The 16487-nt window shown below is 36.9% G+C and overlaps 1 pseudogene; it reads left to right on the top strand.

The window, feature by feature from the left end:
* The first annotated feature begins 11572 nt into the window (after positions 1-11572).
* On the top strand, positions 11573-12509 carry LOC125121070 (olfactory receptor 4C13-like; annotated as a pseudogene).
* The last annotated feature ends 3978 nt before the right edge of the window (positions 12510-16487 follow it).

Raw genomic sequence — 16487 nt, 5'->3', positions numbered from 1 at the left:
TTGGTCTGCCAAACATTAATTTGGGTAGATATATGCTTCCTTGCTTGTGATCAAATACTGCCAACCTGTCATAGTAAACCAGTGTAACTGTTGCATTCAAGGATAATTGAGAAATATACCTTAGGAAAGAATGGCAACTAATGACGTCAAGTGTAAAAAATCATCAGCAAATTATCATATTTATATTTCATGTGTTAATACAATTTAAAAATACATACTAATATTAAAGTTTATGGCAATTGGTAAAAAATAGGTACAATTGTGAAATTGCCCAAGTATGTTTGACTTTTGCTAGAAATTTCATGCAAAAACCAATGTCAATAAAAGGAGGTAATGTGATGGTAACTTTTGGTCAGTTATCTCTCAGCCTTTGTTTCAATGTTGAATAAAGGAAAATTTCATGGATTTTTGTCTTTTGTATCTAATGTGTAATTTTAAGACTATTTAACTAAGCATAGGATAGAAATACTTCACTTCTGGTGGCCATTTTATCCACTGATAAGATATTCTCTCTCCACAGTGGGTTTGCAAAAGCCAGCATACATTGTGTATGACAGTCATATCTTGGCCCACAGGTGTCTGTTTTGGAAAACACTGAATGCCTTGATAGTCAGGTATAATTCTCAAACTAATTGTTTAAGCTTTCTAAAGTCTCTTCTTAAAATTAGGATATCATTACATAATTCATAAGTTAATGAGGAATATGAAATATCCCAGGGACAGATCTCATTCATAACACACACTTCTTTTCCTCTTACACTCTCTCTTGTTTGAGTGAGCAGTTTAGCAACCAAATTGTCATGCCTACATGTAAACCTAAGTATAACAGAAAATGTTTTAAAAAAATTCAACCATAGTTTAAACATGTGCAATCAGATACACTCCAATTTCAATAATATGATCATGAAAAAATTAATTAGTTCGGTGATAGGCCAGTTATCTTAGGACATTTTTAACACATATCACTTGCCTGAGTTTTCCAGCACTATAAAAATAGACTGAAAATGTTTATTTCTTTCCTAGGCTTGAATAAATCTTTTACATGTTTCATGCCATCAGCATAGGAGCAGAAGCTCTTACATTTAACTTAACTTTGTCAGGACATATTTAGGTTCCCTCTTAATGTATTAAAATGTAGCATGTTATAAATTTATTTCGGTTGATTCATGTGAAACTAGTCTATGTAAGATGGCAGGTATTTTGAAATGGAAAAGTCCTTAATATTTGTAGATATTCAATCCCAAACTGAGCCTTTTTAATAGTAATATGGAAGAATTTATATAAGGATGATATGAGACCCAATGACATTCACTGCCAACTTGAAAATGCTTTAATGTGAAATTTAATTATTATTAATATTTTTCATTTAAATAATGCATGATTAAAACTAAAGTATGCTCTAGCATTTTTATGCTAATCAAATGATCACATGCTATAAGAGAAGTAAAACCTTTTAGAAGGAATTTATAGCAAAAATACATACACAACATATAATTAGCCTAATGCAAACCTGGTTGATGTGACACTTACCACAACAGTGAGTGACATGGATAATTCACTACCTACAGACCTGAGTGGCCGTCAGGTTAATTTGAGGATGCATCAGTAATATTTCCAGCCCACGCCCCCAGATACTTACTCTGCCAATTTGTTTCCAGTATAAACAGTTGGAATTAAGTGCAGAGAAATGAAAACCAGTTAACTCAAACACATTCAGATTAGTTTTCTCAAATATTTTGTAAACTCAGCACTTCTTCAACCTTCAACCAGGCATTCCATGGAAAGTGGGCTTAACATTTCACTAAAGTGATCAGTGATGCAAGAAGTACATCCTTATCTATCAGGAAAGCAGCCTACTAATTTGGAATGTTGATTTGATCTCAATACTAGCTGACTAAATAATAAAGAGCATTTTTAAATTCTTGAAAAACCAGCACCAGTATATAGGTCTTAGATGTCATCTATTTCATGCCAATATCTGAAGAAAATTGGTTAGGAAGAACAGAACAGAAACTTAAGCATCTAAGCAAAAATTAATAGGTCTTTGAAGGTTCTAAATAATTATGTTCCCAAAAGCATTTCTAAACAGATCAAGGCCAAATGTTGCCAAGCCACTGTCCATGGTAATGTTCCTGGGTCCCCAGTTTGTTTACTTTCCACATTTATCTCAACTTGCCTTAGGAATTTTTTTTCTCTGGGGACCCTCAAAGCTGTAGTCAAGAGCAATTCATGAAAGTGTCTGCCTTGTGTTCTTCCATCATTCTGAAGAATAGGAGGGAATTAGTACAACCTGTAAGAGTATTAGGTTGTCTTGCAATAAAACCAGAGATGAAATAGGACAAAGAGAACCAAACATGGGCAGTTACATTCTCAGTGTGAACAATTATCAAGATCCTAGGCATACAGAGTAGATAGATCAATAAATCCACAATGTGCCAAGTCATACTTGGTACAAGGTTCCTTGTTCCTAGGGACTAACGTTGTTGGAATAGATCAGTGGGGAACAGGAGAAAAAGAAACAAAAAAAGAGAAGACTAAGCATTCTTTTCTGCATAAACATGGTAGGGAGGAAAAGGATGCATCATTAAGTGAAAGAGATGGAAAATGCAGAGGACAGGAGCACACAAAGGACAGTATGGCTTTTATTCCCTTTTGCACTTTGTTCTTTTGTCACTGAATAGCCACAGATTATTTAGATTCAGCCTCATATGCCCACAATGAAGTTCACTGAGTCTCTCTCTCTCTCTGTCATATACATACCCATACATTGAATCATTGCTTACACATTTAAAAGTTCAGGAAGGCATATTCTATTCTGTCTAATCTGGTTCAGAGCAAATGACTTGGCAAAAAAATAATAATAACAAGAATATATTGACAGAGTTCAATGTTTATGTATCTTTGTATGTTTATTGCATTTTTGATACTCATGATAGTATCTGATATATTATTAGCTCGACTACGAGAAAACAACACTGAAGATTCTTAAGATTCTAGTTCAAACCAGTAACCCAGTAAGCAACAGCGGCAAGAAAATGCTAGATTTAATGCTTGCGTCCAGTTTAGTTATCTTAAGTAAATGAATAATCTAGTACTTCAACATAGGAGAAAACAAAACCCGGAGTTTTAATGGTTGTCTGCCTCAACATTAGGCTCTATGTTGACCAGGCTTTTGCTGAAACTATCCTGTATCAATCTATATTAAGAGACAGCCGGTCACATCTTGAATCTCCATCTTCCATAAAAATAAATTTGACACTTCAGAGAGACACATATATGTGTCCCATTAACATCCTCAAATCCTGAATTCATTTCTGATCATATAACTCATTCTGACACAAACTTAATTTTGAAAATGTTCACTTTTTTTTAATATACCAGTATTGTACCATACATAAACTATTTTCCTAATCCAGATCATCTACTTTTTAAAAAACTTTTTATTGTTCAGGGTAGTTACTATTGCTTTCACTTTTTGTTTTTTTTTTTTAATTTCTGTACTGATTTAAGTGATATACTTTCCAATTGTGATGTGCTCTATCCTGGATATTCCTCTTATACAGGGAAGATCAATCACTAATTTTTTTAGGTTTAGTATCATTGTATTTTCTTGTGATTCATTCATATTAAAAACTAAAAAGTTTTTGCTTGTATGGGGAATTATTTATCTATCTTTCTATTCGAAATGATAATCTAGATGGATAGAATATCCTAGGTTGCAGATTTTTCTCTTTCAGGACTTTGAATAGTTCTGACCACTGCCTTCTGGCATGCAACTTTTCTGTGGAGAAATCAGCCAATAGCCTATTTGGGGTTCTCTTGTAATTACTCTTTGTTTTTCTCCTGCTGCTTCAGAATTCTCTCTTTATCTTTAAACTTAGCATTTTATTATAATACGTCTTTGTGAAGGACTAGTTGGGATCATCTTCTTTGGGACCCTCTGCGCTTCCTGTTCCTGGATAGCTGTTTCCTTCTTTATGTTTGTGAAGAGTTCAGTCATAATTGCTTCAAACACATTTTTGATCCTTTTTTTCTTTTTTTCTTCTGAGATCCCGTTTATGCACAGATTGGAATGCTTTATATTGTTCCATAGGTCTAATATATTGATTTACTTTTTTTATTTGTCTTTCTCTGTTGTTGTGATTAGGTGATTCCAATTATTCTATCTTTCCGATCATGTGTTTGTTCTTCTGCATTATCCAATTTCCTATGTATTGCCTTTAGCTCAGTTTTTGGCTCAGCAAATGAGTTTTGTACTTCTAATTGGATCCTTTTTATAGGTTCTATTTCCTTTCTACAGTAATATGCATTTCTGTCAATACCCCTTCTTAATACAGTCAATACATTCATTAAGTCCTCTTTTGAACTCAGAGTCTGGTACACTGGTTAGATCTGTTTCATCATTTTTTTCTTTCAGGGGAATTCTCTTGGTCTTTTAATTGGGAGTGGTGCTTCTTCATTTGACTTATGTATCTCTGACTTTATGTGTTAGGATAAATAGCTACCTGCTGTGGTCTTGAAGTGCTGCTTATATGTGGCTGTGTTCCTGCATATCTCACAGGCATCTAATATTTTGGGTGGAAGGGATGTCTTTAATACGGATGCCTGTCACGTCTTTCCAAAATGTATGTTTTACTATTATTCCCTTGATATGGGATGTAATTGCTGCTGTGCTGACCAGAACCTGAGCTAGATGTTCAAAGGGCCTCCTCTTTGCGTTGTGCTTTTTGAAGCCTTGTTGTGGGCAGGGTCTTATCTCCAGCTGTTGGAATAGATACCCCCAGATCCATTTCTAAACTTTGGTGTGAGGTAGGTGGAGCAGTAGTGCTCCTGCTGGGAGAGGAGCCACTGAATATTCCCCTAGAGGAGCTATTCTCAAGAAGTGCTTTCTGTGGTGTCACTTGTCACTCATTGTACAGGCTCACAAATTGCACAGTTTTTGGCAATGTGCTCTTTCCAACTTAAATCAGGAGAACATGGGAAGATGGCCTGGTTGGTCCTTAGGTGCTGGGCTCACAAAGCCACTTAGAGCAGATACACTGGCACAGAACTGTTTAGGTCCGGCACTAGGACCACTGGTATTGAGCGCTTGGACCCACAGTGGGAGCTACTGAGTCAGCCCAGACCCTAACCCCCCACTGTGAGAGCATACCCACAGAGTCTGCAGCCACTATTCACAAACTTGTCCCAGCCAAGGGAACACCAGTGCACTGCTCCAGTGTCCCACAGGCAAGGAGTATTCAAAGCCATCTGTTATTCATCATATCTGAAGATTACACGGCTACTGGGACATTCAGATTTCAGCCCTACTTCTGAAGTCACATGGCTTCTGGGGAATCAGCTTGGATTTCAGACCCACCTTTAGGTATCAGCAACTTACCAGTGCTTGTGGGCTTCCATATCTCATGGAGCTGGAGCCATGCCCACTGTAAGATAACGGAGAATGAGATCACTATGGTGGGTCCTACCACTCCATTCTAGTATGCAAGTTAACAATGGAAGACTCAGGCTCCTTCTTGTATACACACCTGCTTACCACTGGGCCACACTATAGCAACTTCAGGCCTACTTTCTGTGGCCAAACTCAGTCCTCTCCATGGGTTGGTCCTCTAAAGCCTAAGTTTCAGCTCCCAGTGCCATCCTGCACCAGCAGATGCATTTCTCAGGTTGGGGAATGCATGCAGGTGGACAAGACCCTCTCTACTGGTCTCTCTATGTTCTGCTTGGTGAAAACTGGCTGTTGCACTCTTTTCTAAGCCTCTGAAGCTACCTTTCTGCTGTGCTGAAGTGGTGAAGGGCTTCCCAAGGGAGGGAAGATTTGTCTTTTACAGAACCTTCCATGAAGTCCAGATTCCACCCTGATCCTCTCCACTTTCCCTTTTACCCTACTCAGTAACACAGTGATATTTTTTGCAATTTTGGTTTTATGAGAACTGTCAGTGTTCAGTAGGCAGAATTCTATGAAAATTCTCCCACATGTAGACATATTTTTTATTTATCTGAGAGGATGTCAATTCCACACCCTTCTATCCTCCCTTCCCAATCTGGCCCCCACCATGGTAGCCTTCTTGATTCAGGGCAGAAATTTGTCAGCAGAAACCTCCACAGGAACAAAAACCTGAACTGTAATTCAGGAACTGCTGGAGGCTCAATGTGTACACCTCTGAGAGTTAGCTCTAGGGACTCAGTCATAAGGAGGCACCCACAATATTTTGAGATTCACCTCAGGAGATCAACCATGACCCCAGTGTAAGTGTCAGAGAAAAATCCCCTCATGTTTCAAGACAAATACATCATACCAAAAGTGAATCAAGAAAAATATATAATTTGTACAAATTAATCACTAAAATGAAATCTGTAATTAAAAAAATAAGCCCCAAAACCAAAAACAAGCTTCCCAGCAAACAAAAGTCCAAGACCAGATGACTTCACTGAGGAATTCTACCAAACATAAAAAGAAGAACTTTCTCAAACCCTTCCAAAACATTGATGTGGAACACTCCCAAAGTAGGTTATGAAGCCACCATCACCCGATAGCAAAACCAGACAAAAACAATACCAAAAACAAAATTAAAGGCCAATAACATCAATAAAGATAGGTGCAAAAAGTCCTCAACAAAGCACTAGCAAAATGAATCCAACAATACATAAAAAAGATCATATACATGATCAATTTGGATTCAACCCAGGATCACAAGGATGGATTAACATGTACATCAATTAGTAATTCACCACATTAAAAAAAAGAGAAGAGAAAAGCCACATGATCTTCTCAACAGATGCAGAAAAAGCATTTCATACACTTCAAAGTTCATTCAGGATAAAAACTCTTACCTAAGTGGGTATACAGTGAACATATCTTAACATAATAAAAGCTGCCCATGACAAAACAACAGCCAGCGGAACACTTAATGGTGAAAAGCTGAAAGACCTCCTGCTAAAATTTGGACAAGATAAGCATGTCCCCCACTCTCACCACTTCTTTCAACATATTATTAGAATTGTAAGCCACTTATCAGACCAAAAAAACAAACAAACAAACAAAAAGAGAGAGAGGCATAACCCTCCCAGACTTCATACAATAAATAAACTCACACAGTTACAGTCAGTTAATCCTCCACAAAGGAGGCAAGAATAAGACATGGAGAAAAGATGGTCTCTTCAGCAAGTGGTATTGGGAAAATTGGACAGGTGCATGTAAATCAGTCAAGTTATAATATACCCTCACACCATACACAAAAATAAATTCAAAATGGCTTAGAGACTTAAACCCAACACCATAAAGTTCCTAGAAGAGAACATAAGCAAAACCTTCTCTGCCATAAGTCATACCAATATTTTCCTACATCAGTCTCTCAGGCAATAAAAATAAAATAAAAAATAAATGGAACATAATCAAGCTTGTATGCTTTTGTACAGCAAAGAAAACCATAAACAACATGAAAAGAGAACTTACCAAATTGGGAGAAGATATTTGCGAGCGATATCATCGATAACTACCTAATTTACTCCTTCACTGTCAGAGAGAATGCAAACTGGTGCATCCAATATGGAAAGTATCCAGAATGGTATTTCCTCAAAAAACTAAAAAATATATACTACCATAGGATCCAGCAATCCTACTTTTCAGGCATATACCTGGACAAAGCTATATAATTCAAAAAGATACAATGCACCTTTATGGCCATAGGAACACTATTCACAACAGCCAAGACAGGGGAAACCCTTAAATGTCCATCAACACATGAATGGATAAAGAAGGTGTGTGTACAAACACATACACACAGTAAAATACCACTCAGCCATAAAAAGAATAAAATAATGCCATTTGTCACAACATGGATGGATCTTGAGATTATCATGCTAAGTGATATACATTGGAAAGAGAAAAACAAAAAAATCAAATGGTATCACTTCTAAATGAATCTAAAATAGGACCATGAACTTATCTACAAAACAGAAACAGACTCACAGACATAGAGAACAGACTTAGAATTGTCAAGATGGCAAGATAGGGGTGGGTTTGGGGATAGAAGATTGGGGGTATGTGGTTAGCAGATTCAATTATAAATACAACTGTTACCATCACAAGTTCCTCAGTCCCTGTCTCACTGTAACAAAGCATTGGAAAGGAAGACCTTTTAAGAATTTATTAAAGTGAAAGTACATTTTCAGAGAGGGAGAGAGGACTTGCATGCAGGTTAGAAAAAAGAGCCTGACTCATGACTCATTCTGTAAGAGTCTTCATATCCTACAATGTGACCTGAGTGGAGACCCAGTTTGATCTTCTGATTGGTCTTGGGCAGGATCCCTTACTTGAATGGGGAACAGGTTATATAGAGTCAGGGTGAGGAATGGACGACCTTCCTTCTTCAGCAGAGAGTGAGCAGCCCAGGCTGGTCAAGGTGGGGATAGGGACATTACAATGATACATGGCCAGAGGCTTTTGGGGTTAGTCTCCTTGAAGAGTACTTGAAGCCTGTAACAGAATAAAAGCAGAACAAAACACACAAAAAAAAACAAGATCTTACTGTATAACAGAGGGAACTGTATTCAATACCAGCATCATGGAAAGCAAACAAAAACCACAATAACTTATCACCCAGAGTAACTGAAAGAAAAATAATACAAAGTGATAAGAATGTGGAGCAATATTTGTGTTGGATTCTGAACTCCCTTCTTGCGTTGAGATTTCTCTCCACATGTTTAAGATTGCCTAATGTTCCATACGGACCATCACAAATGTCCCAGAGATAAATTATCTGGATCTCATTTGAGTGTCTGTTTATTTCCACGGTTCTCAAATAAATGTGAAGACTTTTTTGGGGGTCTGGATTCCAGGACTTTTAGATGATTTCCATTCACTTTATGCCCTCATTATTTTAACTCTTAAGAAATCAGTAACAGTTTTCCAGAAGAAAATTGTACACACCTATAAGAATACAGTTTTCTCTCTGATATGAGTTTAACTTTATCCCTGGTCACCATGCTGGAAGTATGCCATCCTTGCTATTTACATGGCATTTAGCTTTCTCAGAAACCCAGGTTCAGAGACAGAAAAGGGGACTCACATATTGTGGTTGCAAGTGCAGGGAATACAGTTCCCCACTCTAGAATGAGTGTTGCTCTATCAAGTCTGTCTCTCCCAACTATCTGCTTCTTAGACAAAGCCCTTCCATCAAAAGAGATAATTAACTCCTGGGAGAGGAAATAGCAGCTATAAAACAAGATGCAGGAACCTTTGTGGAAAGCTATTTCAATAGGCATGCCTTCTGGTGAAAATGTCATTTTTTGTTTACATGGACACAACAATATCCAACAAGGGTGGAATGACCAACCTCAAAGTGTTTACACCACACAGTCTGCCTCCTGCCTATGGAACCAGAGCCAGCTAGAAAATATCATTTCTCCATAGTGTTCCAGATGAATTCATTCTAAATTTAAATCCCAGATTTTCTGTGAAAACTATTCAAGGATTTAGGCCAGAAGGAGAGATTTAGACTTATAATTACTTTTCTGTTGTGATGTTGAATTATCTGAATGGTCTGTTTTTGAGTGTGTCATATCTTTCATATTGAAAGGTACTTATCCCAAAAGGAGGACAATATGAAGTTGGTATTAATTCTGAACATCCTCAAATACCACTAATATCATCAAAGAACACAAGGTAAGTTTTTCAAAAGCACTGATGCTTATTAAAATTTGTTACTGTTTATATCTAGGAATCATTATATCTCAACACTTTTGAAACATAGTAATATATCATTTCATCTTCCCCCATTCTTCAGAAGATACTTGATAAATATCATCAACCCAAATTGACAGATAAAATTTGAGGTTCATAGAGATTAAAAAATTTGTAGGATCCAGTCTCTAATACCAGATATCCTTCTTTTGCCAGGAGATACTTCTTTGAATAAGTAAGACTAATCATGAGAGTAAAAACAGAATTTAATACACTTCACACACAAAAATAGACATACACATACTAAGAGATATAAATCATCACCCATTTATTCCAATCAGGAACATGGGGAATTCTTCCCTGGATGAACTGCTACGTCTCTGTGGCATCTTTAAATGGAAAACTGGAGATGTTTCTTCCTCAGGTTATTGGACAGTTCAATTTATCTCTGTGTCTTTGATCAAAATGTCAAGTCTTCCAAGTTTTAGGGGCACAGTAAAAAAAAAAAAAAGCAGTCAAGTTCCTTGATGTGTCCATAGCAGTGTAGTGAATATGTTCATAGATGTTTCCTCAGTCAACACTCATAAGTGTGTGTGAGATGCACATTATTATTCTCATTTGATATTGAGGAGACAGAGGTGTAAGGGACCAAGAAATGTACCCCAGATCAGGAAGCTGCAAGTGCATAAAGGAAAGATCTAAGCTGGTCTTTTGGAGTCTCAAACCAATATTCTCAACAAATGGGATTGTCATTTCAACACTTTGCTGAAGAGTTTGTGGGGTTTTCATGCTTTGCAGGGAGATTGGGGAGGAAAGAAATGGGGATGAAGGCAGGACAAAGATAAAATGGACCTTTAATGAAGCAGTACTGCATAGTTATCAACATGTCTATCAATGAAATTGCTTCACATATACTTGCAAGAAGTATTAGAGCAATCAAATTATTATGATCATGTAAAAAGTAGCTTATGAATGCAACATCATATGTTTACCTAATAATACATGATATATGTTAAGAATAAGGAGACAAAAAAGGTAAGATGTATAATCTCAACTGATCTTAAATCTGCCCTTTATTAGCTGTTTGATTTGGGGTAGGATTCTTAACTTCTCTACGCTTCTACCCATAATGTTTAAATAAGGATAAAAATGGTAGTAATCCTCTCACAGGTTTGTAACAAGGATTATATAATCAAATGCCTGAAAAACACTAGAGCACAGTAAATTTTTTTTTTAATTTTATTGAAGAATTGTTGGTTTAAATTGTTTTAGTTAATATTTCATTAGTTGTTAATATTAACTTTAGTTTCCGAGATTCCGTGTAATAGAGAAAATAGTACCCTGCAGAGGACGCTATCATGCCATGTCCATGGAAATCAATCATTAAAAGTATATTAATTAGCTATTATAAAGTTATTAGATTTTGGCAACACAATTTATTGATTCTATTTCAGTAACAACTGTATGTTTTCATAATTTTCCCATTACCAATGCCATGGTATACTTAATATCAACTATTATAAATAGCCTGATAATTAAATTCCATTCTCTGGCTCCCATTCCATTCCTGAATCTCAGCCCACTTCATCAAAGTCAGACAAATATATCTACTAGACTTACACACAAGATTCTCCCTTTTACAAAACTTATCTTCATACTTACACTCATCTCATATTCTTAAACTCACATTTTTATACCCTTGTGCACTCATACTTGAGTAATCTTCAGCAGATCAGAACTTTTATTTTTCTATCTAAAAATATAGTATAAGAATTTAGAGTCCAGTAAAATATAGGCATTCGTTATTTATTAGATAGAGAAACTTACTAAACTCAAGCCAGGGCTAAAAAAGGGACTTTTTTTTCAGGTAATGTGGTTAACAACAACATGAAATACATGGAGAATAGGCACAATGTGACAGAATTTGTTCTACTGGGGCTCATACAGAATCCAAAGATGCAGAAAGTCATATTTGTTGTGTTTTTGATCGTCTACATCATCTCTATGGTAGGAAATGTGCTCACTGTGGTCACCATCACTACCAGCCCCCATGAAGTCCCCCATGTACTTTTTCCTGGCCCATCTCTCTTTTATTGATGCTTGCTATTCCTGTGTCAATACCCCTAAACTCATTGTAGATTCACTCCATGAAAAGAAAACCAGCCCTTTCAATGAATGTATGACCCAGGTCTTTGGGGAACATTTATTTGCAGGTGCTGATATCATTGTGCTTACTGCAATGGCCTATGACCGCTATGTGGCCATCTGCAAGCCATTGCACTATACAACCATCAGGAACTGGCAGGTGTGTTGGCTACTAGTTGGAGTGTCATGGGTGGGAGGCTTTCTTCATGCAACCATACAGATCCTCTTCATCTTCAGATTGCCTTTCTGTGGTCCTAATATCATCGATCACTTTATGTGTGATCTGAATCCTTTGCTGGATCTTGCCTGCACTGATACCCACACTCTAGGGCTCTTTGTTGCTGCCAACAGTGGTTTTATCTGCCTGTTAATCTTCCTCCTCTTGATTGGCTCCTATACAGTCATTCTGCACTCTCTAGGGACCCAGAGATTAGAGGCAAGGCAAAAAGCCCTCTCTACTTGTGTCTCTCATATCACAGTGATCATCTTATTCTTTGTTCCCAGCATATTTGTGTACATGAGACCATCAGCTACTTTACCTGTTGATAAAGCAGTTGCTGTGTTCTACACAATGATAAGTCCCATGTTAAATCCCTTAATCTATACCCTGAGAAACTCTGAGATGAAAAATGCCATTCAGAAATTTTGTAGTAGGAATGTGATTTCAAATGATCAATAAAATATACATTGAGCCCAATATTCATGCAACTGATGAAAAGGTCAAAAGGAATTATTGGAAATCTCAGTAAAGAATATTTATGAAAGGAGTTCTCATCATGGCTCAGTGGTTAATGAATCCAAATAGGAACAATGAGGCTGTGGGTTGGATCCCTGGCCTTGCTCAGTGGGTTAAGGATCTGGCGTTCCCTTGAGCTGTAGTGTAGGTCACAGACATGGCTTGGATCTCGCATTGCTGTGGCTCTGGCATAGGCTGGAGGCCACATCTCTGATTAGACCCCTAGCCTGGAAACCTCCATCTGCCGCGGGAGTGAGCCTAGAAAGGAAAAAAGGCAAAAAAAAAAGAATACTTATGATATAAACAACAACAACAAAATTAACCACTACAAACCACAGATTCTAAAAAAAGGAGAGACAAAAAAGATATAAGAAACGAGAGAAGAACCTAGCCTGGGATGTCTCAGCAGATTTGAAAATTTCTGCTAAATCAAAGCTAAGTTTTACTAGATTCATCATTGTGTATGGATTCATAAACTTTCATCTCAATGAAAGAAATAAGAAAGGCACTGATATGCAGTAATAAGTTCAATAACAATTCAAATAGGTAGGGACTGTTATTATCCTCTTTTTACAGGTGAGTAAACAAACAAAAAGGGGAATGATCCAAGACAGAAATGATGACATGGCAGTAACCAGAATTCAACTGACCTCTCAGATCATGTTTTTTCTTTTTCATTTTTTCCAAACTAATTTTTATTAACAGACCCCACAGTTACTGTCTGAAACCTGAGTTCATTAATATAAATGACAAGCAAAACCTACAATTTTTTTTTCCTTTTCCATGGGTCAGTTTAGTCTAGGACGTATTTCTTTTTTTTTATTTCCCCAACACATTATTCCTTTTTTTTCTACTGTACAGACCATGTTCTAATCTGCTATTATGTATAGCCAGGCAATGACTACAGAAATGTAGCATAATTATACCAGATAGCATTACACAGACAGAGATGGTGCTGGAGTAAATATTTATCCATCTTTCGGTCTGTAAGCACACATGCACATACATACACAAATATGCTCATATGAATTAGTTATATATGTATATATTTAGTTAGTTTTATATTAATATATATTTTATTATCCTGTTCATTATATATATATGCTCCTAAATGAGTTATATTTAAGTAGTTATACATATAAATATATACTATATTATTACAAGTATGTATTCATTATATATGATAAATTTCTAGAAGTTATTATTAATAACTCTGCTTATTTTTATGTATCATAGTTAGTGGTAATATGTTGACTGTAACACTGTGGTATGTAACTACTTTAGGAATATAAAAGCTACAACTGTTGAACCACTACTGTATAAGTAACAAATGTTACACCATTTCCAAATTTCCTTTTAGCATTAGGAAACCTCCCTATTGTTCATATCACCAACTTAGGCTCAAAAACCATCAGAAAGATAAATGATTTAAATAAAAGAATATTTGAAGTCAGACACGAAATTCAATGTAAATAAGCACTCATGCTCCATAAAGTATATATCTACTGGGCAACAATAATTTCTGCAAATAGCATAGTGTCTGTTCCATGATGAATACTGAATTAACAAAGGCAAGGATAAAGGCAAATGCATACATTCAGCAAAATATAGAAAAAAATGGTAGTAGAGACTAGGAAATTTTTTGAATTACATATTTTCCAGAACCTGAGAAGAATTACAGCTATTTCTCTTTGGGAAACCACATTTTTTTTTACTCCTGTGTAAGCTATGAATAAGAAAATAATTGAAACTTAATATACCATCATAATAACAAATCTTTTATTAATATTGACCCAGGTCTTAGAAAGATTTCATCATCTTATGAACTTTGGTTGTTTTTATTACTTTTTTTTTGTAAATAAGTTTGCTTTCTGGTAGCATTTTATTACAAAAAGCAATTTTAAAAACATGTATCTGTCTACACAAAAAGAAATTTCAGTGTTAATATATTCCATTCATTTTGTTTGTCCTTCTTTCATTCAACAACAAATATTTTTGAGACCAAGTATGAAACAGACACATTGATAACTGAGAGGTCAGGGGTAAATAAAGAGAAATACAAATGATGCTTTCACAGAGCTCAGATGCATCGAGGGAATCCCCCTCTGAAAGAGAGCAGACAATTACAACACAGTTGTACACAGGATGTCAAGCTATCCCTTTTGCGGTGAAAATACCATTGTCTGTCTGTCACCTCTCATAACCAAAAAAAAAAAAACAATCACGCCATATCCAGTTGGTCTCAGTAGTTTTTGGAGGCAAGGTATTTTTCATTTCAGACTACTGCTTCGGACCATTTTTCAGGTGACACAAAATACTGATAGTTTTGAGTGGGGAACACAAAAATAAAAAGCTCTACAACAGGGCAGAATGCCATGTAAACTTCTCTGCAACTTGAGACAAATGATCTAGTAGGTCTCTGTTTGATGTGTCAGTGGCAGATGGAGTCTTTGGCAAGCCTCATGGGTGAACTGCCATGTAGGCACTTTAGGAACGTGGAGAAAAATCTTATCCTTTTCAAATGCCTACACTCCTTTTGAGAAATAGCTCTTATTTATTTTTTTCTTTTTTGTCTTTTTGCCATTTCTTCAGCTGCTCCTGCAGCAGGTGGAGGTTCCCAGGCTAGGACTCGAATGGAGCTGTAGCCACTGGCCTACGCCAGAACCACAGCAATGCGGGATCTGATTCGAGTCCTCAACCTACACCACAGCTCATGGCAACACCAGATCCTTAACCCACTGAGCAAGGCCAGGGATCAAACCTGCAACATCATGGCTCCTAGTCAGATTCATTAACTACTGAGCAATGACAGGAACTCTGAGAAATAGCTCTTGACCTACTAGTGAGCCTTAATGAGAGACTGAATACTTAACCATGGGCCACCAAGTCACTATGCAACCTGGGATGCCCATCATGAACTTGGTGGTATCTGGCCAATCAATGCCATTACTGTGGGTGAACACAGAAGTATCACAGCACCACATAGATGGGCTATATATGAGATATGTCCTAAGTAGGATATGAAGTAAAGGTTACATGGATAAGTAGCAAAAGGCCCATGGTCCCCACTCCTGCTATACTGCCTTCTCTCTCCATACCTGTACCTATGGAGTCATGGGCATTTAACAATGGTCAGTTGAAAGAGGAAGTGGAAACTTGGGACTTCTACAGGGAGAGTGCTACAATGATAAGTAGGCATATACTGACAGTGGAGAGCTGAAAACTACAGCACCACTCTAGAAAAACCCTGAAGGTCAGGAGTGCGATGGAAATGCTCCCAAAGGGTACAACAATCCGTGCACCTGGTTGTTCACTTTGTTTGGGCTGAGAAATGTCCTTATGTCCAATACACACTGACTAGCTAAGGGTTTGGACTGCTAAGGGCTTGAAGGAAGCTGCCCTGAAAGACTGGCCAAAACCAGTTTGGTCTACAATCAAACACTCTACATCCTGTACCCACTTGGATGAGGCACGAGGGGCAAGAATCTCAGAAATCTGGACAGGTCAGGAGTTAGGAAGGAAGAGCATTCCAGATGCCTACTTGCAAAGGCTCTAAAGTCTTGGAAGTACAACCTTCAGGATGGATTCAGAGCTAAATTTAACTATAAATATGTTATGTGGAAGAATTCAAGGAAGACCTGAAAAAAAAAGGCATACTTGCATGGACTATAAGAAGCAGCCTGAACAAGAACTAGCAGTAAGTAACTAAAGAGGCTTTATGAAGCTCTGAATACAGCAACAAAGGTTTTGCAGTTCAAGAAAGAAATAACTTTAAGTAGGACATATGGTGTCCTGCCCATCCGTAAGATTTAAGAGTAACTATGAAAACGTTAAATCATTATACATATTACCTCACAACTTGATCATGGAAAGTATATTTTGATGGGCTCAGAACCACATAAAATTACTGAAAGCAAAACA

This window comes from Phacochoerus africanus, chromosome 2 (genome assembly GCF_016906955.1).
Source record: "Phacochoerus africanus isolate WHEZ1 chromosome 2, ROS_Pafr_v1, whole genome shotgun sequence".
Classification (NCBI taxonomy): Eukaryota; Metazoa; Chordata; class Mammalia; order Artiodactyla; family Suidae; genus Phacochoerus; species Phacochoerus africanus.
This window is presented reverse-complemented; position numbering and strand designations above follow the sequence as displayed.